We start from the raw sequence: 24,205 nt of genomic DNA on the forward strand, positions 1-24,205 counted from the left end.
CAGAGTAACAGGAATACACAAGACTTTAATTGATTTCCCAGCTTTATTGTTTTGCTTTGCAATCAAATGGAGGCTTGGAGAGACCCAGCGGTTTTGCATGAGAAGCTAACAATAGGCAGCTGGGGGAGTTGACCTGATGTGGGACACTCAGGGCCAGGCAAGCAGGGTGCATTATATGACGGGTCTCCTCGCTCCAGACCTGAAGCGTGACATCTTGGGACATCTTGGGTCGTCTTGGGTCGTGGACATGTGCTCCAATGGTACAACACTCAGCTAGCCTGTACATGGCCCTAGGTTCCATCTCCATTACCAGAAAAAAAAGACAGCAAAATAAAAAAGAAAAAACAAAGTCTTTTGTTGCATTTTGTTGCCATTCAGCAGTGGGAAAATTAATTCCAAAAGCCTGAGATGCACTGAACATCAATAGCCTTGGCCCTATGAGTAGTTCTATTAATTCATTTAGGAGAGACAGGTTATTGATAAATAGAACTGCCTGCTCTGGTAAGTGTAAATAGCTCCTTCATTGTCTTAGAAGTCCAGAATCCTTTTTAAACATTAGACATACCTCCTGAGAGATACAATTATCACTCCTAGAAGTTACCGAAGAATCCGAAGCTTTGAAGAAAGTTTAAATAAAAATCAAAAGAAGGCCCTAATATTGTTCAGTAGCCAGCCTGCCCCAGATGCCATCGGGGTCCCAGTAGGTGTATTGTTTTATAGATCAAGGGGTCCACGTTCATCCCCCTTTCCCCAGCAGAGCTGAGACATGGAGATGTTCTTCTATGCTGAGACTGAATTTTAAATAGAGGCAGTCTCCCGGTTCTAAATTTTACACAACTTGGTAGGTAGTACAGAAAGCAGTCACCTGCCAGATAGGAGTGTGACAGTGGCTGAATGTCCTTATTCTCCGTTTGCATCTCTTTAATCAAGTAGTTGGTGGCTCTGCGGGAAAGAGAGTGAACAGTGATTTATTTATTCACTATACTTTGTGAATGTATCTATGTGTGTTTCTGTATATATGCGCATGTACATGGTATGTGTGTGTGGTCATGTGTGTGTATGTGTGGTTATGTGTGTGGGGGGTATGTGTGTGTGTTTGGGTATTGTGTGGTTATGTGTGTGTAGGGGTATGTGTATGTGCGTATGTATGTGTGGAAGATTGTGTGTGTGTGTATGTGAGTGTATGTGTGTGTGGAGTGTTGTGTGTTTGTATGGGTATGTGTGTGTGTATGGGTATGTGTGTATATGTATGTGGTGAGGTATGTATGTGTATGTGTGTGTGGGGTATGGGTATGCGTATGTATGTATGTGGGAGGTATGTGTGTGTATGTTTATGTGAGTGTGTGTATAGGTATGTGTATGTGTGTGTGGTTATGTGGGAGGTATTATGTGTGTATGTGTGTGGTGAGGTATGTGTGTGTATGTGTGTGGTGAGGTATGTGTGTGTATGTGTGTGTATATGGGTATATATGTGTATATATGTGAGAAGGTATGTGTGTGTGTGTATGTGAGTGTATGTGTATGGTGGTATATGTGTGTATGGGTATGTTTATGTGTGTGCATGCATGTGTACTCGCACACAGAGGCTAGAAGTTCGCATCCAGTGTCTTCCCTGAGCAAACCTCCCATTACTTTTAGAAAAAGAGTCTGTCACTGAACCTGAAACTTGCCAAGGCTAGACCATCTGGCCAAGAAATCAAAGGGATCCTCCTGTCTCTGCCTCCCCAGTGCTGGCATTAAATCTGTGAGGTCATACTCATTATGAGAGATCACACACCTTACATGAGATCACACCCATTATGTGAGATCACACCCATTGAGATCACACCCATTACGTGAGATCACACTCCTTACGTGAGATCACAACCATTATGTGAGATCACAACCATATGTGAGATCACACCCATTATGTGAGGTCACACCCATTATGTGAGGTCACACCCATTATGTGAGATCACACCCATTATGTGAGGCCACACCCACTCTGAGGTCCCATTATGTGTGTGCTGGGTCTTCACGCTTACATGGCAAGCGCGTCACCAGCTTGACCATCTCTTCAGCCCCTCACTTACTTTCTTTCAACAGATAATCAAGGACCATCACAGACTCATCTGCCATTTCCAGACCCATCCATGAGGGCAGGTGCCGTTCTTACTCAGTGACCATTCTGAGCACCCAAGAGCCTCCGATCACATAGTAGATATTTGATTGATAGCAACCAATCGATAGAGATCTGTTCTTAGTGAAAACACTGCGTAGGACAGTAGAGGAAAAAAAAAAAACCTTGTACCTGGAATGGCAGAGTCAGGGACGGGGTCACAGAGAAAGTTTTATATTTGGCAGAAACTGCAAGATAAGCACTGTTGGAGTTATTTGGCTAGATGAGCAAAGAGAGATTCAGAAACCCTTGGCCCAGGGTCAGTGTTTCCTGTGACCTAATGGAATGCTTCCAGGAAGACAATCCTTTGTTCCCTGGAGTTATCTTGAAGGCAAGGAGTATGTCTGTTACATGCATATATCATTGTTGTTGTATCAGCATCATAGGGTCTGCATACAGAAACGTAGGTGGCACAGCCTACACACAACCAGGCTTCTCAGTTAAGGTTTTTATTGCTGTGAAGAGACCCCACGACCACGGCAACTCTTAGAAATGAAAACATTTAATTGAGGGGGACTGGCTTACAGTTTCAGAGGTTCAGTCCATTATCATCTTGTCAGGGAACGTGATGGCAGGCAGGCAGACATGGTGCTGCTGCTGAGAGTTCTACATCTTGTGGCTCAGAGGCAACAGGAACTCTATTGACTGTCATACAAATAAAGCTTGAGGAAAAGACCTGAAAGCTCCTCCCCACAGTGACACGCTTCCTCCAACAAGGCCACACCTCCTAATAATTGCTACTCCCTTTAGGGACCATTATCTTTCAAACCACCCCACAGGCTATATGGCACTGTGTGTATATATACCCATATATATATGTGTGTTTGTATATATGTATATATATGTTTGTGTGCTTATATATGCATAAATTGCACATGTATGTATTCCTTCTTGCTCTCCAAGGTCCTAATGGACAACACAGCAAAATACTAAGAGTTAACGTGTGAGAAAACAATACAATCAAGGGACAAATTAACACACCCTTTGCATATGAGGCTGCCATAGGTAGGACATGACTCTCTGTCACATAGTAAGCTTTTTAATAACATATACAATGGAAAATAGCAAAGAAGGCCTTACAGCAGAGACTAAAACATAGCCCCCAGTTAGGAATAATGTGGCCACTTATTGTGGTAATCAAGTATAGGGTATCATCTGCCGTGTGTGTATGAACCAGCTGATGGTGAGGTAGAGTCAGTCACACCCACGGGTTGCACACCTTCAATGGGCAGTCGTCCTAGGATGGTGATGATGCTACAAGGTGACAGTAGGGAGTTTTCAGGTCTATGATACTCTTATGGGACCAGTGTCACATACACGATCCATTATCGGCCTGAGTTCTTTGTGGAATACGACTGTGTTCCTATTCCACATATTTGACACATTCACAAGTGCTGTGTATTTTGAGCCGGGGCCCCACTGTCATCTTGAACTCCTGGACTCATGTGGTCTTCCCTCTCAGCTTCCAAAGCAGCTGGGATTACAAGCACGTGCATTTTGATTTGTGGATCTAGCTATGTAGACGCGTCTGTTCCCATTTTATGATTTCAAAATAAAAGTGTTTAACCTCCCCAAACAAGAGCAGGTTTCCTGCCTTTCTTCCTCTGAGTCTTTCCCTCTGTTCTGATCCCTCCTGCTCCCAACAATCCAATCAGTGGTTTCAAAAGGTGGACTTCAATACCATTGGCTACCAATTTAATGATGGCTTTTCAGTTGCTCGTCCACCGGATCAAAATGTGAACCGTCCTTTGTCTCTGCCATAAATCCCATCAAAGTGTTTACATCCAGTCCCAAATCCCTTTTAAATGCAAATAAACAAGTTCAGCAGAGGCGCAAACATGATGAGGATTGTTAAGTGTAGATGGCTCCAGTCCTTAACTGTGGCTTGCAGAAATTCTTGATGGAGGTGGCAGGGAGGAGGGGGAAGGGAAGAGGAAAAAACAAATCAAAGCATGGAAGGTCTCTTTAATGAGGCTTTCCTTCTCATTTATCAAAGACCATGTAGCTTTGCCCAGCTGGCCTGGTTTGAAAATTAGAAAATAGCTTAATCTGGTTCCCACGGCAGCTCGGGAGAGTAGGTGAGGAAGTCCACACGCTAAGGTGTGCGTATATTTGATTTATTTATTTTCAAATCATGCCCTTTGCCATAAGGCTTAAGGTCTCCAACAGTTGATTAAAGAACACAGGATCCTTGTCCACGTGGGTAAGCACTTTATTGAGTCGACAACATTCATCTTTGTGATTCTTTTTTTTTTTTTTTTTTTTTCCAAAATCCTTGGTAGAGTTCTTGAGCAACTTGCTCTACCACTGTGAAATCCTATAGCTGGAAAGCCCTTAGAAAGCCTTTAGTTTGGTCCCATCTTGTCTTGAAGGAAAATCCCCTGTCTCCACCCTGGGTCAATAATTTGCTCCCATCTCACTCAGCACACTAGTGCCACCAGCAAGTAGGTGTCCCCTCTCCTGACCACAGTTCGAGTCTGTCTTTACCCTGATAAGTTTAACATGGAAGGATGGCACTGTGGTACTGATTAAATGATCATGTCTCCCACTTCCCCAATATTCATTGCTGTGGGATAATGCTCTTCTCCACTGTAAAGATCTGTCACTCATTGGTTTAATAAAACAACAGTAGCCAGGCAGGAAGTATGGGCAAGGCGACCGGACTAGGAGAATTCTGGGAAGAGGAAAGGCAGAGAGTCAGTCACAAGCCAGGTGCAGAGGAAGTAAGATGAGAATGCTGCACTGAGAAAAGGTACCAAGCCACAGGGCTAAACAGACACGAATTATGAGTTAATTTAAGTTATAAGAGCTAGTTAGAAATAAGCCTGAGCTAATAGGCCAAACAGTTTATAATTAATATAAGCCTCTGTGTGTTTCTTAGGGATTGAGCAGCTGTGGGACAGGGCAGGACAGAAACATCCATCTACAATTCATAGACTCTAGTGTGCTGGTATAAAGGTGGCTAAGTCATGAAGGCAAAACTATGGCAAGTGGGATTAGTGTCCTTGTCTAAGAAGTCTGAGATGAACCAGCTCTCCTTTCCACCATTGAGAACAAGGCTAAAAGATGCAGTTTATGAAAGTGAGTTCTCACCATCCGCTGTGTCTGATGTTGCCTTGGCCTTGAACTTCCTAGATTCCAGAAAAGTGAGCAATAAGCTTCTGTTGTCGAAAGTTACCTCACCTGTTACATTTTGTTATCACAGCATGAACAGACTGATATGTAGTGGGGACTTTAATCTGACACAGGTTCTGAATCCCTGGGGTGGTCTATTTATGCAAGAATGCACAGAAAGCCCAGTGAATGAGTATCAGTGAGAGCAGACCTTCGAAACTCAAGTACCTTCCAACTCTCTGGTGCAATATAAACCTAGCTTTTCCTTAGTTCCGCACTCTGGTCTCCTCTTACGTGGCTTTATTGATGGCTGATTAGATTAGACAAGATTAGAGCTCTGTAAGTTCAAATCTAGGGTGAGAAGGAACTCATCACTTCCCTAGAGATGAATTCGCCCTTGCTGACTTAGTGTGGAAGGGACATGTCCATCTATGAATTACAGTTTACAGAGATGTGACGTCTTCCTTGGAAAAGTCAGACTGACATCTCTGCCCTTGGAGCCAAGAAGACAATTCTAACAGAAGCTAGAGAGTGAGAAGGAGAGAGAGTTTGTGAAGCAGGACTGGGTGTGTCAAGCCAAAAGGGTTGAGTGAATGCGGATGGGGCACACAGGCATAATCTCTGTAACCTTCTCAGAATTTGGCAGTCTCCTTTGTTCATTGGTGAGCTCCTCTCAGCCATAAACCAGAGGAATCATAAATATGCAAAGAATGAAGTCCTGTGGGAAATAGTATGCTTGAATATGATAATCAGCCTTTCATTAAAATGTTAGTTCCTATTGTTTTAGAGAAATGATACCGGGTGAAATTTTAAAGCAATAACCGGAGAACTCAGGACACACGGGGGGGGGCCTCTTGACGAGATTGATTCCTTCAAGCTCGGCTGAGACACCCCTTCGTTGTATCTCACCCACTGTGTTCCTCAATGACTTTTGCCTCTTGCAGTGGCTTTCTTAGCATCTGATTGCTGCGAGATTTCCTTCGCATTCCTTTAATCCTCCATCCTATGGAGACAAGTCTCCATGCGCTGCTCAAGCAGTTTCTAGTCTGTTTTTTTTTTTTCATCTGTTTTGCTGCAGTTGGCGTCTTGAATGTTGACAGTGGGCACATATGTTAAGGCACTTATATGCTACTACTTGGGGGGTTGGAGAACCTTAAAGAGGTGGAGCCTAATGGGAGAAAGGTAAATTATGGGGATGTGCTCTTGAGGTAGATGTTGGGACCCTAGATTTCCCTCTCTCTCTCTCTCTCTCTCTCTCTCTCTCTCTCTCTCTCTCTCTCTCTCTTTCTCATACAAAAGAGATAATTTAGATTTCCTCCATCCCATATTTCTGTCGTGGTATACTGCCTCAGCACAGGTTCAAAAGCAACTGACCATGGAAGCCAACTGAAGTCTCTATGTGGTGATATTTTGTTGATGATCTAACAAATAAAGCTTGCCTGAGGATCAGAGTGCAGAGCTAGCCACACTACCTAACCATAGAGGCCAGGCAGTAGTGGCGCACACCTTTAATCTCAGCACGTGGGAGACAGAGGCAGAGAGACCTCTGTTAGTTCAAGGCCACTCCGGACTATAGGAAATTGATCCAGTCTAAAAGAGAAACAGCTCACACAAAGGTGATCCCATGCCTTTAATCCTAGCAGTAGGGAGGTGGAGACAGGAGTAATATGGCTGGGTGGAGAGAGGAACATAATGTGGGAGGAGACAGTAGCTCAGTGCAGTCAGTCTGAGGATGCAGTCTGAGGACAAGACCGCCCCTTTGGTCTGAACATTAGTAGAGGTAAGAACTCTCTAGTGGTTGGCCCTCTGCTTCTCTGATCTTCAGTATCAGCCCCTATATCTGACTCTGGGTTTTTATTATTAATATCAACTAGAATTTATGCTATACCTCCAGTATTGTGAACAAAATCAAACCTGCTCTCTTTTTAAACTGATTATCTCAGGTATTTGTTTTATTAGTGGAATAGCAGTGAACACAGAGTTAGTTTAAAATAGCTGAAATGGCTCGGTATTCTCAAGCTCTGATCACTGGTTTGAAGTTTCCCAGTCTGTTGTTCTGCGAGGTATATTTTGTTATCTTCATATCTTTGAGGAAGAAAGTAATAACTCGGATGTCCATAAGGCAGTGTTTCCTGAGATGTCCTACTTGGGTACCAGGAATCCTTTAGAACAGAGATAACATCCATACTTTCAGGATGAAAGTGGCTTTATTTTTCTGGGTTCCAAGCCACTGCCCATAGGATCAGATCAAAAGGAAGACTTAAGAAGGCTTTGTTTAATATCCCACCTGCTCAAACAGGTGGCTTCTCTCCCATTTACATCGTCAGCCCCCTGGAATTGATCAGGGACAGCAGAACCCACTCAAATATGGCCTAATTATCAAGTATGCCCATGCCCTTCAGTCCCCATCGTCTCTTTTGTTAAGTGAGCTCGTGTATGGGCAACATCCTCCAGCAAAATCAACCATTTGTGAACGAGGCATTGGCTGGAAGCTCAGCAGCCATGTCGGACTGAAGCATGCCTTTTTCTGTGAAACCACTAATTCGAACACAGCATGAATATACACTTTTACTATTCAGTCACGCATGAGCGATTTGCTTGCAGCCTTTGATGAATGCAAATAATTGCTGCATTAAAGTGGCTCTTACGCTTAGAAGGCCTATAGGAGACACAGCTGCCACCAGCCAGGAGCAACCTGCATGGCCTACGAGGATTCATAGATGGATTTGTGACATGAGCGTGCTGCGTGCCTTTCTCTTGAGTTGGGACAACTCATCTGGTTGGACCCTGGGTGTGCTCTGGGGAGTACAGGTGGACGGGAACAGGCCAACTGAAGTGGGCGGACAGAAGGAGTGGTAAGATACCAGTTTCTTCTCGATACGGTTTCTTCTGCTTCTCCTTGATAGCGAATCTGTTGACTTTGATCCCCACATCAAAGTGTCTAGTGAACAAGGGAGGACTTATCACCTCCATGTTTACCCCTGAAAGGAAATGAGAGTCATGGAAAAGGAGCAAATCACCCTCAGGATTTCAATTCTCAGGAGCTACAGAATCGGAACTGTGACACAAATCGGGACTAAGTCAGGGCATTTATTTTTAGAATGGCTATAAAAATGTCATGGGAAATCACTTCTTAATAATGGTAGGTAAACTGATGGGCCATGAGAAGTAACCTACTGAATACCTAGACTGCCTGTGAGCAGTGCTGAGAACTGTGTTCAACAAATATGTAATAAGGTGAATTTTGAACATTATTGCTTATGGTCTAATCTCAGCTGCTACGTGATCCAGCTGGGATGAGTCTTTGGGTCTAAGCTGTGTCCTGGCCAAGCATTCTCTTGGTCGGCTTCCTTTTCTTTTGTTGCCATAGCTTACCAATGCTTCTTCTAATTGACTAGGTTGGGGGAGTAGTTTGGGCTTCAGAAACTTGAAAGTTGCTCCACCTATTTCTTTTATGTTTATTTTAAATATTTGCTTTCAAAAAAAACACAACTAAACCTGTCTTTCCCTGATTCCTGATTGGTCATGGGCTTGTTTCATTTGAATCTTTTTGAATGGACAATGTCTATTATAGAAGTCTGGACCATGGTAGAGAAAAGGGGAGTTTTTGACAAGTTATGATCATCATTAAAAGTAAATCAAGCTAATGGAGCATGTATGATTAAGACAAGAGAGTCTGGTGTCTGCTGTGTCTGGGGATGGCACAAATATTGAGGATGGGGATTCCAAAGCTGAATGAGCAGAAGCAACTTTATCCCATCACCACAGGGTCCAAAAACTAACTAGTTAGGACCACAAACAGATGTTCTGGCACCATGACCCTGAACAGAAGGAGTAGGTCTTTTGTAAAGCAAAAGCCACAAGGGTCGGGGTGATGTAAGAAAAAAGAATTCTTAGGATTTGAGGTTAGGTCCTGAGTGACGGTACATTCTGGAAATTTACCACTGTGGTAACGTTTTATAATTAGTAGCACAATTTGTGATAGCAAGGGGGCTTGTAGAAGCTTGTCTACACAGATCTGTGGTTGTCTTAACACAGCTCTTGACACAGCTGGGGTCTCATTTAATTTTTAACCAGCTGTTCTCCCTGTGACTGAGAATATAGGGCAAGGGTCAAGCAAGAGGAGAAGCTGGGTAGGTGGGTTACTGTTCAGACATACTCCACACAGTTCAGTGCCCTGCTTCTCCTCCAGAAGACAGAGTCGGACAAGCAAGAACATGAGCCGGTTAACCTTGATGGCTGACCCCCCCCCCCACCTCAAAGAGTGGGAGACTTGGACTCTGACTGTTTTAGTTCTAGGGCTTTGTGGTGAAATATGCCAACAAAAGCGACATAAGGGTGTGGCATATTGTGGTGGGGAAGTCAAAGTGGCAGGTTTAGTTGGTCCTATTGCCTTTGCCGTCAGGAAGAAGGGAGCGATGAATGTCCTGATGGCCAAGCTTCTTTGTTTCTCTATAGTATGCGGTGTGGGACCCAAACCCAAGGAATGGCACCACCATTTTTAGGGTTGTTCTTCTCTTCTTCCCACTTCTGTTAACCTCATCACTGCGATCTCTCACAGGCATGGCCAGAGGCTAAGAGTCTAGATAGCCTCTCACGCATGCGCCCAGGCTTCTTAACAATGATGACCTCACATCCTACCGACAGTCAGCACTAACCATCACACACAGCAAAGTGGACCTAGAGCAGGGACCATAGGGAAGCAAGGCATCAGGCCTCTAGATGCTCTGATTCCATATCAGTCAAGTCTACTGAAGAGTTGAAAGGCAACATCATTGAACACCGCTTGAAGCAAGGAAGGGTTTATATAATAGGAGCATTTTATTTAGGCATACACTCTCAACATTATGATCACATGTTCAGAATTCAAGCTGTCTAGATTTGTGCTGTGGCTCTGATACCTGTAACTTATGTCCAAAAAAAACAGACCATGCCTAGATCTGCTATAAAATGGAAACAGGAATAGTGTCCATATCCTGGAGTTGTTGAGGAAATAATGGAACAACCATGTATAATATGCATAAGTAAGCCCTTGGGATAATAACATAAACCCAGTGAGCAATCAGTATATACGTGCAACCATCTAGCAATGCACCCAGATGCCAGATCTTAAGTATTATACCAGAAAATGGAAGAAACATCTTGTGTGGAAGAAACATAGAGTTTAGTTGCAAAGACTACTACTTATCTGGTTATCTAAGAAAATATAAGTAAGAAAAGCAAATACTCATCGCTAGAAGGTAAAATGATAAACATTTGTGTGCATTACGTATTTTAGCATGAAATAAGATTTTTCTTTGTGCTTGGCTAACAGAAACTGTCATTGCATGAATGATCAAAACTGTATCTGATGACCACACCATGGAGTATTTGGGAGCTATGAAGTGAGGTGTTCAGGAGCAATGAAGAAGTCCAGGTTTGGTTTGTAGGAGTGTTAAGAATACTAACATGCAGGAAGCAGAAACTTAATATGGTGCAGACCCAAGTATATAGCATGCTACCTTAGATAACAGAGATTAGATAAAACATTTTATATCCATTTACTTGTTTTCAATATAAGAAATAGTAGAAAGAGAATCTAATTTAGATCAAATGGATACCTTTATGGGCAGGGAGAAAGAAAAACTGACTTCTTTGGGAATATTTTTTTATATGCTTTCAATGTTTTGATCATGTGAATGCCTTATCCAAAAGTCAAAATCAATTCAAAGGATAAAAATATCGTCTCTGATTGGGAGCCAAGGGGAAGGAATCAACTTTTTCTCCTCTTTCCTTTCTTTTGGGACTGGGGGAAGAACCCACAGCCTCACTCATGATAGTGAGTGTGCTCTGCCATGGAGACAAACCACCGACTTTGGATGACTTGATTCTAAATCAGAAGGACAACAAAAGCATACAAAAGAAGGTTCACACCAACTGGACGGCCAGACGATGCGCTGACTCTTGGCTTGATAGATTTAACAGCAGCTACAAAGGAATCTTAAACTTTAGTCAGGGGTTTTGCTGTCAAAAATGCTATTTTGTGCAGTTGGAAGTAATTCTATGTATGTTAATTCAACTGAAACCTAATAGGTTATAATATAAATGCCAAGCTAAAAAGGCAACGCGGGTCATATTGGAAGCGAATCCCATTGTTAATGTCTTTCCTTTTAGAAGCCAATATATTATCATGGAAAATAAGTTTAAATTAGATTTGGGAACAATAAATGAATTTATGATTTGTAAATAACCGATGTGCTTAGAAACAATCTTGCCATAGCAGCAATGGTACATCCATGCTGCCTTTTGGTTTCTATTTCCCACACAAAACCGGAGCTCACTGGGGAAATTCCAAATTTGGACAAGGAGATAATATATGCAAGCCACATCCCATGCTAGAAGAGCAAGAAGCGTGTAAAGATTAGCAGAACCATGGCGAAGGGATTCAGAAACAGCCACAGTGGGTGCCTCTGGTACATGTTCATAGCCATTCAAGCACCAGAAGAACTATCGAACCACAATGCAGATTACAGTAATGTAATACAGCTTGTACTCCATTAGGCTAGCCTGGACTGCATAGGGGATTTCAAACTGGCTTATATTACAGTGAGAGCACATCTCAAAACAAAACAAAGCAAAAAGCAAACCACAAGAAAATTAAAAAAAAAAAAAACAAATAAGCAAAACATTGAACAGGTAAAAACCATGAAGTCATTTAGAGGGAGAGAGGGAGAATTTAAACAAAGCAAAACAGTAAACTGGAGAATTGCTTTTATTTGTGGGGAGGAACTATCACTTGTCTCTCATTGAGGAAAAGCTTCTCCTTAATCCCCTCCCACCAACTTCACAACTGAACATAGCAAGGCAGTGGGAATAGACTTCTGCTTTTCTGCTGCCGCTTAGGAAACTTGATTCAGCCTGGGGTCAGAAATGGATTTGGAAACCAGGAGCTGGGATACTCACATGGGGTCAGAAGGCCATGTGATAGTTAATTGCTAATTGCTAAGCTAGGACATGATTTTATAAACAGGAGGTAGGTCTGTGATGATAGATACAGAATCATCATCCCAACACCGTTTGTCCCTGGTGATACCATATGGAGATCTCAGTATCCCCTGTGAGTATTCTTGCCAAATGTTCAACCTGAACATAACCAAGTATCCTAAAGTACCTTCTACTTTATAGTAAATCGAGGGAATTGTATTAGTCAAGGTTTTCTAGTGTAGCAGAACTTACAGAATGAATTTCTCTATATATAGAAAGGGACTTACTGGAAAGACTTAGAGGCTGTGGTCCAGCTAATCCAACAATGGCTGCTGTGAACGGAAAAGTACAAGAATCCAGCAGTTGCTCAGTCCACAAGGCTGCACGGCTCAGCGGGTCTTCAGTATGTGCTGGAATCCCGAAGAAGTAGGGTCTAATGCCATGGACTTGCTAGCAAGGGGAAGGAACACTGGCAAAGAGTAAAATTTTCCTTCTTCTATGCTCTTATATAGGCTTCTAGCAGAAAGCATGGCCCAGATTAGAGGTGGCTCCCATAGGCCCATAAGGAATGGCACTAGAAGGAAGTGTGGCCTTGTTGGAGTAGGTGTGGTCTTGCTGGAGGAAGTCTTTCTAGGGGTTGGCTTTGAGGTTTCAAATGCTCAATCCAGGCAAGTGTCACTCTCTCTTCCTGCTGCCTGCTGATCCAGACAGGTCAGAATGTAGAATTCTCCACCTCCTCTCCAACACCATGTTTGCCTGCATGCCACCATGCTTCCTGCCATGATGATAATGGACTAAACCTCTGAACTTTAAGCCAGCCCCAATTAAATGTTTTCTTTTATAAGAATTGTGGTGGTCCTGGTGGCTCTTCACAGCAATAGAAATCCTAAGACACACACACATACACACACACACACTACACACACTTCTCTACATAGCCATATATAAATATATACACATATAAATACGTACAAATATATTTCTTTACATGCATACGTATATGTATACATCAATATGTATTCACAGATCCATTTATCATATGTATACACATACACAAATATATACCTACATATATTATTACATAAATTTGTGCATAAAGCATGCATACATCACACATACATACATCTATAATACCTACATGGATGTATAAATATATAGGAAGGAAGACAGTATTCACACATATATTTGCATGTTTAGCTATAGCAAGTAGGGAAAATATTAATAAATACAATTCTAGTTGATGGGAAAATTGATAATTATTATCCCTAATTTTTCAGGTTATTTGGTATATTTGATATTTTTAACATAGAACAGTTGGAAAAACATTTGCAGGTTTTAGTGATTGTAGTGATTATGAAGAATCTGTACTAGAAATTGGTTCTTCTATTAAGTTTCAGTCAGTGTAAATCACATTAGTGGTACACCTAATGGTGGAGACTTCTATGAATAAATAATGCAGTAAACAAATTTGGTTTTATAGTATTTTTCAGGTAGGTGAGTCATTCAGGAATCTGCCCTTAAGGGATGCTGGTTTGCATTTTGTTCTTCCGACTCTCATCTCTGATACTAAAGCATGGTTAGATCTCATTTTGCCGCCCACTAAGTGTGAGAGAGTGTCTTCTCTGCTTACTAGGACCCAAATGAAGAAGTATATCTCTATAAACGAAAGTCTGTTTAAACCTGATGCATTGGAGCTATGATATGCCACATTAGGCTTTGAAGAAGTACAGCATCTTTGTTTTTAAAATAATGAGTTTAATACTAGAGCCACTAAGTCTAGAAATCTACGAGAAAGGAAAGCAAGCTGTGTAAAATATCTCAGAAATAAAGATGGTCAATATTTAACTTCATAACTTTCTCTTGAGCCTTGATATAAAGTTTTTATTTTCCCACACAAGAATATTTGTGAGTAGCATGCATTAAATTCCATACATGTAGTCTGCATGTATAGATGTGTATTTGTGTATTGTAGGTGTGTCCATGTCTCCTTCAAACGTTCCTTCTCCCTCCTCTTCCCTCCCTCTCTCTTCCCATTCCTCCCTCACTTGCTTTTTCTCTCCCTCCTTCCTGTCTTTCCTTCCCCTCCTTGTTCCTCTTGCTTTCATTCAGTTGGGAGCTTGCAGTTCCCACAGTCTGGCCTGCTGTCACTTAGCTTAGTTCAGGGTGGGCCTTGTTGAAGACTGAACCCGCTGATAATCAGGAGAGCATGCATTAGCCCATTTATTGTCTGTCTCCCTGCTGTTCTCATGCTGGCAGCAAGATCTGTTTAGAGGAGGGGCTTCTGGGTCTGATGGGCAAGAGGTTTGTAGCCAGACCTGACAGGACCTAAAAGAGAGGCCTCATAAAGAGAAATCAAGAGATAATTTTCATTAAAACAAATAAGCCAGGACCTAGACATTAATTCATTTTATTTAATTAGAGGTATCAAGTTGCTTAGATCTAACTAGCAAGATTAAAGAAAAAAAAGCTAGAAGGGTAAGTTAGATATTCCTATCCCTCACTGAACAATTTTAATTTGTTTCTGAAAATCCTGTCACTTAGTGAAAAGCCATTAAATAAAAACAATTTTCCATTAATTTTAATTGGAAAAAGTTGTGATGCATTCCACCCAACCCAAATCACCCCCAAACAATATTCGTGAGTAGAAAAAACATTAACCGTTGGGCACGATGAAGAAGTATTACTAATGAACGATTTGAAATGAGTACTGTTTCTACAAAGCAGACGCAGGTAGCGGAAGTTTATGATAATGAAAACAGCTCTTGTAGCAAGGGAGAAGATGGATGGAGGCGGCAGGAAGTGAGCATTGGGAGGGTGGTTGGATGTCAGTTGATGAGTTCCCCACTAGATAATCTTCTGGGATGGCAGGTTTCCTGATACCAAGCTGTGTGTAAGCAAAGTGATGGTACATTAAAAAAACACACAGACACACATAGACACAGAACTCTAAGCGAAAAATCCAGCTGAGCCTGAGTTTCAGAACAGAGATAACATACAGCATAGTGGGAAACCATAAGTGATTCTTCCTCATCAGGTCCCTCACCTGGAGTAGGAATGCAAAGAAAGGTATCCACACATACTGTGTTACACAATCCATCCCAGATACTGTTCCAAGTGAACTGCTGTGTTGAGTACTTCTGTGGGTCTGTTTTTCCCCAGAACTAGATATTCATAGCAGCTATTCTTACTGCTAGTTGGTATGTGGATAAAAGTGTAGACCCAGAGAAAATGTTCGTGTTCAAGAGTTGTATTTGTTCATGAACATTTATGCTCAAGGTCCTTAACTGAAAGACTGTAATGTAAATGCTTATCTAGGTGTGCATGTCACCCTGGGTAAAGAGTATATTCCCTAGAATTCGCTCGTTCCATCTATTTTAAATGACTCAGAAAAGTGTGTGTGTGTGCGCGTGCGTGCGAGAGCGCATGCATGTCTATTTCTCTGTTACTGAATACAAATTAAGAAAAACTTAAAACCTAAATGGAAGTTGATAGCATATATAACTTCTGTGTGGATGGGAGATACTTAGAAATCTTAAAATAACATCCTAGCAATAAATTTTAAGGGTGAGTATTAAAGAATTTATATTTAAACACAACAAAGAAAGAGGATTTAAAGTAAAGAAATCTCAGTTATGGGAGGGATAGCCAAGATGAACACCACAAGTCAAGGTGATGTTTTTTTTTTCTGTCTGGAGGGAGACACCCTTAAAAACTGAGATTTTCTTTATGAATATAATTTTATCTTACAATATAGTAATCATACTCTGTTTTCAGAGGTTTTTCTGCAATTTCTCAAATTAATCAGCTCAAAATAATCCTTGTACCCAAGGGGCATGTATTGGGGTGGCATATTCTAACTCCCATCAACATTTAATAGCCTCCTTATAAAAGAGAAAGGGTGTTTTAAACATATCTCTTGTGGGATTAAAAGTCTGAGCTCACTTCTGGGTTTTGAAAATCTACCAGTCCCCACCCTGGAAAGTTCCACCCTGAGAAGCTCCACCCCCAAGAACCCCTATATAAGCCTGAGTCCTGCTCAGTTCTTTGCTGCTTCCCCTGAGCAGAGGCAGCCACCCTCTCTCCTCTGTCTTTCCCAGTAGACGTCATGTGAGGTTTGTTGTTCTGTGTGACTTTGTGGTATTCCTTGGCTCCCAACTGCTAGGATACCTTTCCCTTCAGAGCTGGGGAAAACTTTCCCTTCAGAGCTGCAACACTTTCATTTCTAAAGACTTATTTTCAGACTTTTAACAAAGTCTGTGTGTTAGCCGGGCAATGGTGGCACACACTGTTAATCCCAGTACTTGGGAGGCAGAGGCAGGAGGATCTCTGTGAGTTTGAGGCAGCCTGGTCTACAAGAGCTAGTTCCAGGACAGGCTCCAAGGCCACAGAGAAACCCTGTCTCGAAAAACAAAACAAACAAACAAAAAGTCTCTGCGTGTTTTGTCTCTCTCTGTGTGTATGTGTGTGCATGTGCCCTAAGGGGCCACTAGAGGGTGTTGAATTCACAGGCAGTTGTGAGCTAGAGACTATGAGTGCTGGAAACTGAACTCCAAACTTCTATAAGAGAACATCCCCTCAATGGCAAAATCATCCCTCCAGGCCCAAAGACATCGTCTCAACCATAAGGATTATCTTCGTGCATATCAAAAAAAGGGAAGCCAACAAAACACTGTTGCAAAGTTTCCAGGTTAGGAAGTGAGTACCAGTTTTCTTGCCTTCTTCACTGACTACCTGAGAGCTGCACCCAGAAGAATCTCTGCCCCACTGCACCTGCACACCTGGTACATCCTGGTACATGTGAGCCTAGCCTTGCTGCTTCAATTTTTCTTTACCATTTGGGCTCTCATTTAGCTATGACCATTGTGTGTGTGTGTGTGTGTGTGTGTGTGTGTGTGTGTATACATACACATATACATATATATGCATATATATACATATATATATATATCTGGACCTTGTCCCCACTCCCACTATAGAATCCCTAAACAAATGGAATTTTATGAATGACAGGGTCAAGAGAAGCCTCTTTGGTGGCTTTTGAAAGAAGCTGCTCTCTTTCCAGTTGTGCCTTAGATACTAAAGGTGTGACCACTGGAGGGTGGAGAGCAGTTGTCAAGCGAATGAACACGTTCAGTTTTAGGTCCCAACTTCCAGGAAAGGAAAATAGCGTGGAGACTGAGTTCAGTCCCCAGTAGCCAGTGATTTAGTTATTCAGGCAATCAGACGTCCAGAAGAATCTTAAAACATGGGGTTTGGAATGCTTCCGGACTGGTGAGCAGGTTATAGTGCTGGGAGAAAGTGGGAATGAAGAAGGCACAAAAGCTTTAGCAGTGTCCTTTATACCTCTTTGTTTGGCTGTCTAGCCCTAGACTTTGCAATAACCTCCTTAATAAACCCATAAATGTCAATACATACTTCCTTGAGTTTTGTGAGTCATTATGGCGAATTATTAAACATCAAGAAGGGTTGTGATGGTCTTTTATTTGGATCTGATTGGTCAGAAGTCTAGGCAATAACCTGGGCTGTGGCATTGGTGTCTGAAGCAGAGGGCAGTCTTGTGGGACTGAGGGTTCCACCTGTGCTGTGTGCGCTAATTCCAGGTAATTGGAGTCAGGGTTGAGTTAAACTGTAGGGAACCCTGTGGTCCTCGGAGAACCGGAGGAGGAGTGCTTGGTGAGAGAAGGTCACGCATTTGAGAAGTTCTGGGAGTGGAGACCAGATTTCCTTTAGGGGTGCTCTGGGTGCTTACAAAAGCCAGAATGACTCCTCCGTACAGAGGAGACTCCAGAGAAAAACACAGACTGGCGCTTTGTATTCTCATTCCAAGACATGAGCGTCTCACGGCAGTGATGAGATCCAGCGAAATTTCCATCAGATGGTTTGAACTCAGCATGTCAGCATCTGATCCGTCACTTCCTTCGCTACATTTCTTTACCACATTCCCCATCTAGGAGACAAAATTACCGTAGTTTAAATTGCCATAGGCAAAAAGTTAACGTGTCATTTTTTTTCTGAATCCATCCTTGCTTCTTCAGCCCCTCAGGAATTTGAGTTCTGTTGATCGCACATTCCAGGTGTCTGTGGAGTTGGTATATATATATATATATATATATATATATATATATATATGTCAGCCAATCTGCTCTGTGCTCAAAATCAACACCCAGGAGATGAGTCGGTGTGAAGAAAGTCAGATTTATTCAAAGTCTGGAACCCTGAGATGCTGGGTCGGGAGCTGTGATTCCTCATCAAAAGACCATCATGGGGAATCGAGAGTACACAAAGGTTTCTTATACAGAGGGCAAGGCACTATTGTGAGGCAATGAGCGGGAAAGCTCTGTGCCCCTGAGGGTCTTCATCATCCAAGGGTATGCGTCTCTCCACTCTCCTCTTTGGCTAGAAGATGGCATTTGAACTTGACTTCCTAGTGCCCATTCCTAGAACTCTGTGGATAATCACAACACTTTGGACATATTAAATCTCACAACCATTTACATCCTTTGTGAGTTGATCTATGGGACCAAGAAGCAGAAGGGAGTTCTGACTTCAGATGTTGTTGAGAGTCCCAGATGTTGTTGGGGTCATGCATAGAAGAATATTATTCAGCAGTTATCATCCAGTCTTTTAAGCGCATGCAGCTTCTCTTCAGGGTTAGATTTCCTGACAACCAGAAGAGAAGCCAAAAGATGGTTCTCAAAGCGGTGACTGCTGTCTCAGTACCAACATTGTCTTTTTCTCCTCCAACCTCTATTGTCTTCACAATGGCCCTCAACCTTCCTAATACTGCAACCCTTTAATTCAGTTTCTTATGCGGTGGTGATCGCCAACCATAAAACTATTTTGTTACTGCTTCTTAACTGTAATTTTGCTATTATTATGAATTGTAATGTAAATATCAGATATGCAGGATATCTGATGTGTGGCCCCCAAACGGGTCAGGACCCACAGGTTGAAAACCACAGATTTAGGGTCACTCCACAGGAACAGCCACCTCCTGACTGCTCCTGCTGCAGCAAACCTCATGCATTCTGTTCTTCATTAGCTCCTTAACCCTGTCATTCCTTCAATAAATATCCATCATTTAATGAAATTCATTAAAGAATATACTAGGGATTTACTATGCTCAGAAATTTTTGGGGGCATGAAGTTTACAGCAGTCAATAAAACAGACAAAAATTCACGATCTCAAAAGAAAAGACTGGAAACATTTGTCAGGGTAAAAACATCTTGCCCTCATTGGTTTCATCTTTTAGCAAAAAAAAAAAAAAAAAAAAAAAAAAAAAAGACAAGAGCTACATTACCTAAGGTAACTGGTTACAAACTTGTTACAAAGTAGTTACAAACTTGTTACAAAGGGTAAAGGGTAACTGGTGACAAACTTGTTACAAAGTAGTTACAAACTTGATACAATGGGTAACTGGTTACAAACTTGTTACAAAGTGATTTGTTATTGTAAACAAAGTTAAAGAGTGGGAAAGGCACACGAATTGTTTTTTCCTTTGGTTTTTTTATTTTGGGATGACCTTATTACAGATGCATGATTTTAGTAGAGTCTTGAGAGATATAAAGTGTGAAATACACAGATTCTGAAGGACAAATGTCATTAAGAGGAAGCTTAGGCAGGAAGACCTAGAAGTGAATCTCTCTCCCTTCCCAGTGGTTGGAGCATAGTGGAGTAGATAGAGTAATCGTGAAAGTGTAAGAGAGCTGCTGGGAGCTGGCTCATGTCAGAAGGACCGCACATCAAGGCCCCAACTTCTGCTTCTCTGAGATGTGAGGCCTTTGGAGGTTCAGAACAAATGTCATGATCTGAGTTACATTTTTAACAAGAGCAGGCTGGCAGCTGGGCTGAGACTGGACTGTAGGAGGATAAAGAAGAGAGAAGCTGTTAGCTGGCTTCTGATAATGTCGTTCTCCAGCTCCCAATTCTCCGGTGGCTTCCCAGTGTGAACTGGAGTAGCTTCTAAGGGTAGCCATGCTTTGGTACCTTCTACCGTTGGCCTGATCTCTTGCTACACGTACTACCTGCTCCCCCATTCCCCACTGACGGGCATGAAGAGCAGCCTGGTGCCTGGCTCTTGAGTCTGCAGATCACAACACAAGGCTGCCTCCTCCGCAATGACATCTCTTCTCTCCCCTGGAGTTAGAGACTTCAGCGCTGGCTTTTTTCAGTGTCATGGTTTGAGCTGGCCCTGCCACCTGCGTGTGTGTTTACAGGGATAAAGGCTCTGCTTTGCTTCCCGTGGGGCATCTAGGTTGAATGATACATAACACAGGACTGAGGAGATAGCTCAGATGGTGGAGCTCAGAGGACAAGCATGAGGACCTAAGTTCAACCCCCAGAACCCACAGACACACTTTTTAAAAAGCCAGAACTTGTAGTTGGCATTTGTAATCCAAGTGCTTACGTAAATAGGCAGACACAGACAATACAAAATAATTAAATAACCTTGTTGCCTCTATCTGCTGATGTCTTCTTTCTCCATTTTTATAATAAAAAGGTTTAATTCCTTTCCATTGTTCCTTGTGCTAATCTTGTGTTGGTATTCTCCTATTAATGAATATGTCAAGAAAAAAAGAAATGTAGAGAGAGTCATGACTTCTGCTACTGCCCAATGTCCTGTGGTTACTTATTTGTGTGTTTGCTGTGTTAGGGAAACAATTATCTGGCTATGGAAGCTAGCATTTAATCTCCTGGTTGGACTGAGTACCTGCTTTTACTCCAATCTTCAAAACTGTTGTTTTATAAATCTTAAGAAATGCATTTTCTCTAAATCTTATATACCATTCCCCCCTCCCCCCAAACACTGGGTACTAAGATGTTTGCTTTCAGGTGTTTTTGTGTGCTGTTTGCTTATTAAAAACCTCCTGTAGAATGTAATTTGTGGCATCTCCTCGCAGTTTCTTAAGAATATTCATTAGGACACCGTTTTATCTCATCATGTAGATAATTAATGAAGCCGTTAACTAACGGTGTACGGAGTTGCTTCCTGGGACGGGACTAGCAGGCATCTCTATAATGTGACATGTTCCACCTCTCCTTGGTTTCTGTGTCTCCAGCCTTGTCTGTTAGCTTTTATAGAATGCTGGAATCTAAATCCAATCCAATCCAATCTCATTTTGTAAGACTTTATTAGATACGGACTAAGCACTCCACAAAAATTGGGTTGCATTACCTCTTCCTTTTCTCTCTCTTTCATTAATCATGCAATCCCCATTCCCTTAAAAAAAAAAAGTGAGAAAGAAAGGGAGAAAGCAATTAGATTTTCTCAGCTTGAGTCAGTCTCAAAATCCAGGCTGCTCATTGCCCCTGGTCCCATTGTACTCTAGACGCCTACAGATGCTCCCCATCACCGGGCTCCACACTGCTGTCTTGCATCTCTTCTGTGGAGACTTCACACTTCCGTAGGCCTCAATTGTTTTAGACAGAAAGCCCCACCTGATTAATAGTGCTTAGAGCTGGAAGTCTCCCTAGAGGCATGAAATAATGTGGTTTTCAAAGTTGTTTCCAGGAAGCCTGGTCTCCCCAAAGTTGCCTTCCTTAGGGACCAGAAGAGAATGGCAAGCTAGAAGCAAGAGGAACAGGCTTGTTCTGCTTCAGCGAGCAATATAGATGTCACCCCCCTGTGTCTGAGGGTCCCACATGGGGCCACACTGATTGCTTGTGTGCAGGTTACAGGAAGTCACCCACTTGTAGCTTTGTGTAACATTTGAGTTTGAAAGAGGGCTCTGCCGCGAAAATTTAACCCAGAAATACTTTGATGTAGGCCTCCCATTACAAAACCCAAATCAGTAAGCCTGACTTTTTGCATTTGTATAGTGAGGAACAATAGACAGGAATTTTACTTTATTTAAAAGGACACTACATAAACAAATATAAATAACAAAATTTATTTATTGATTTTGTTTACTTCTTCATTTACTTACTGTGAATGTGTATTCATGTGCATGCAGGTGCACACAAGTGCCTGATGACTAGAGGACATTGACAGGCGTGGTTCCCCAGGGGCTCATTTTGAGTGTGCCAACTTCTTTGTTCCTTTTTGGTGGATGGACATTCTTGCCTTGACCGTGCATCCTTTCACAAAGAGCGATGACTTTGTCCCAAAGCACTGGCCAAGCCCAAGCTCTCATGGCACTTGTACTGTAGAAGAAGAAGGCAACCATCAAGCCAAAGGACATTTAAATGAATTGCTAGGTGGTGGGTGTCAGCATTCAGGTATTATGCTGGTCCACCCCTGCCAGGTGACAGGGAACAGGCTGGCAGAATGCCTCAATGCTAACATTGGGAGTGGTACAATAAAAGAGAAAGGTGGGGTAAGGGGACACAGTTAGGGATGGGAGAGCTGGTCTAGGTCCTCCAAAGGAGATGTGGAAAATTAGCTTTCCTAATTGTAAATTCCTTTTTTTGGTAAATTTTTTATTAATCATTTTGTACAATATATTTTGATCATATTCTTTCCTCCATCAACTCCCCAAGGGTCCTCTCCACCATTTGGAAGTTTGTTATGTTACAAAGTTTAAGAAAATGAAACTAATGCAGCCCCCTCTTTTGCTTAACATGGAATGTATGCTTAATAATGCCGACAATAAAATACATACCAAACGTATGGGAATCTCTCACTTGCAAACCATACCGAGTGGGATATATGGAAACAAGTAAGATACACAAGAAAGGTGTTTCCTGCCCTGGTGAAGCTTGAAGTCAAGGCTATATTATTTCAGAAACTATTTTTTTTAAAAGAGAAATGAAAAGGCTAAAGGTCCTACAGAACAAAACTAACACCATCAAGAGATTAGTAAGGGCAGTCTCTGCCCCCAAGGGAAACACACGGGAATACATGGAGCATTTGCTGGGCTGTAGGTGAGGATGAGGAATGGCCTAGAGCTGGCTGAACACATTGTCACATTTAGGATAATTTAGGATATGAGCTATCACATATAAAGATGCCTGGAGTAGCAAAGAATTTTCAGAGCTCTCGTTCTTTTGTCTCGTAGGAATAGGTTACAGTCAGCTGTGATGGGATGTGGCTGATCTAGCAACATATGATAACAGTCAGGGACACGGTTTTCTTTTACCCTTGGCTTATGCATCTTGACCAAGATGGCTTATTCAATGGATAGCCATTGCTCTCGTGTCTTCAGTAGGAGAAAGGAGGAAGGACTAGAAAAGGGCGTTTTCCTTTCCAGACTTGGTCCCATATCGTGTTTACTTCTGTACTTCAATGCCCATAGCTCATTCCAGGGCCAGTCACTTGGAGCATGGAAAATGCCTCCCTAACACCGCTGTGTTTGAGTATTCTCAATTAAAACTCAAGTGCTCTTTTCACAAGAGGAAAATGAACATTGGGAAGCAGCTAAACACCTACCAAGGAAGCTGCGAGCGGTTAATCTGCCCATTGCGATGCCCGGCTGCAGACGGGGAGGAAGCACCTACCTGAGATCTTCCGCATAGCAATCTAGAATGGAACAATGAACAGATGCTCTGATTTCAGGGCGGACCCTGACGCTACCCAGCCACCATTTCTTTATTTCTACCAAAGATGTTGATGGGGCAGTGGGGATGTAACTCAGGTAGAGTGCCTGCCTAACATGCATAGGCCCTGGGCTCAAATCTCAGCATGAAAAATAAATGAATAGATAAATAAATGACAAGTAAATATGGATGAAATTACTTCTGTGTGTGAAGCACAGTGCTACCAAGTGACACACTGGGGAAAAAAACACCCCTGCCACTCAGGAACTTAAGTTTTAGTGGGCATTGCTGAACAAATGGAATTGGAGAGCTGTGTTAATGCCATAGGCAGTACTGACTTAGTCCTTATGAAAGACATCCCTGGGACTCATGGGAGATGTTCTAAGCGGGCTGAGGGCTGTGTGCTGCAAGCCAAGGGTGAGGGGGCGTTGGGAAAGTAGATGCATGCATATGTACACACGTGTGAGCATCAGAAGATGTCAAACGAAAGGTGT

Source organism: Microtus oregoni, unplaced genomic scaffold (assembly GCF_018167655.1).
Source record: "Microtus oregoni isolate MIOR12 unplaced genomic scaffold, Mior012 000001F_ref0000356, whole genome shotgun sequence".
NCBI lineage: Eukaryota > Metazoa > Chordata > Mammalia > Rodentia > Cricetidae > Microtus > Microtus oregoni.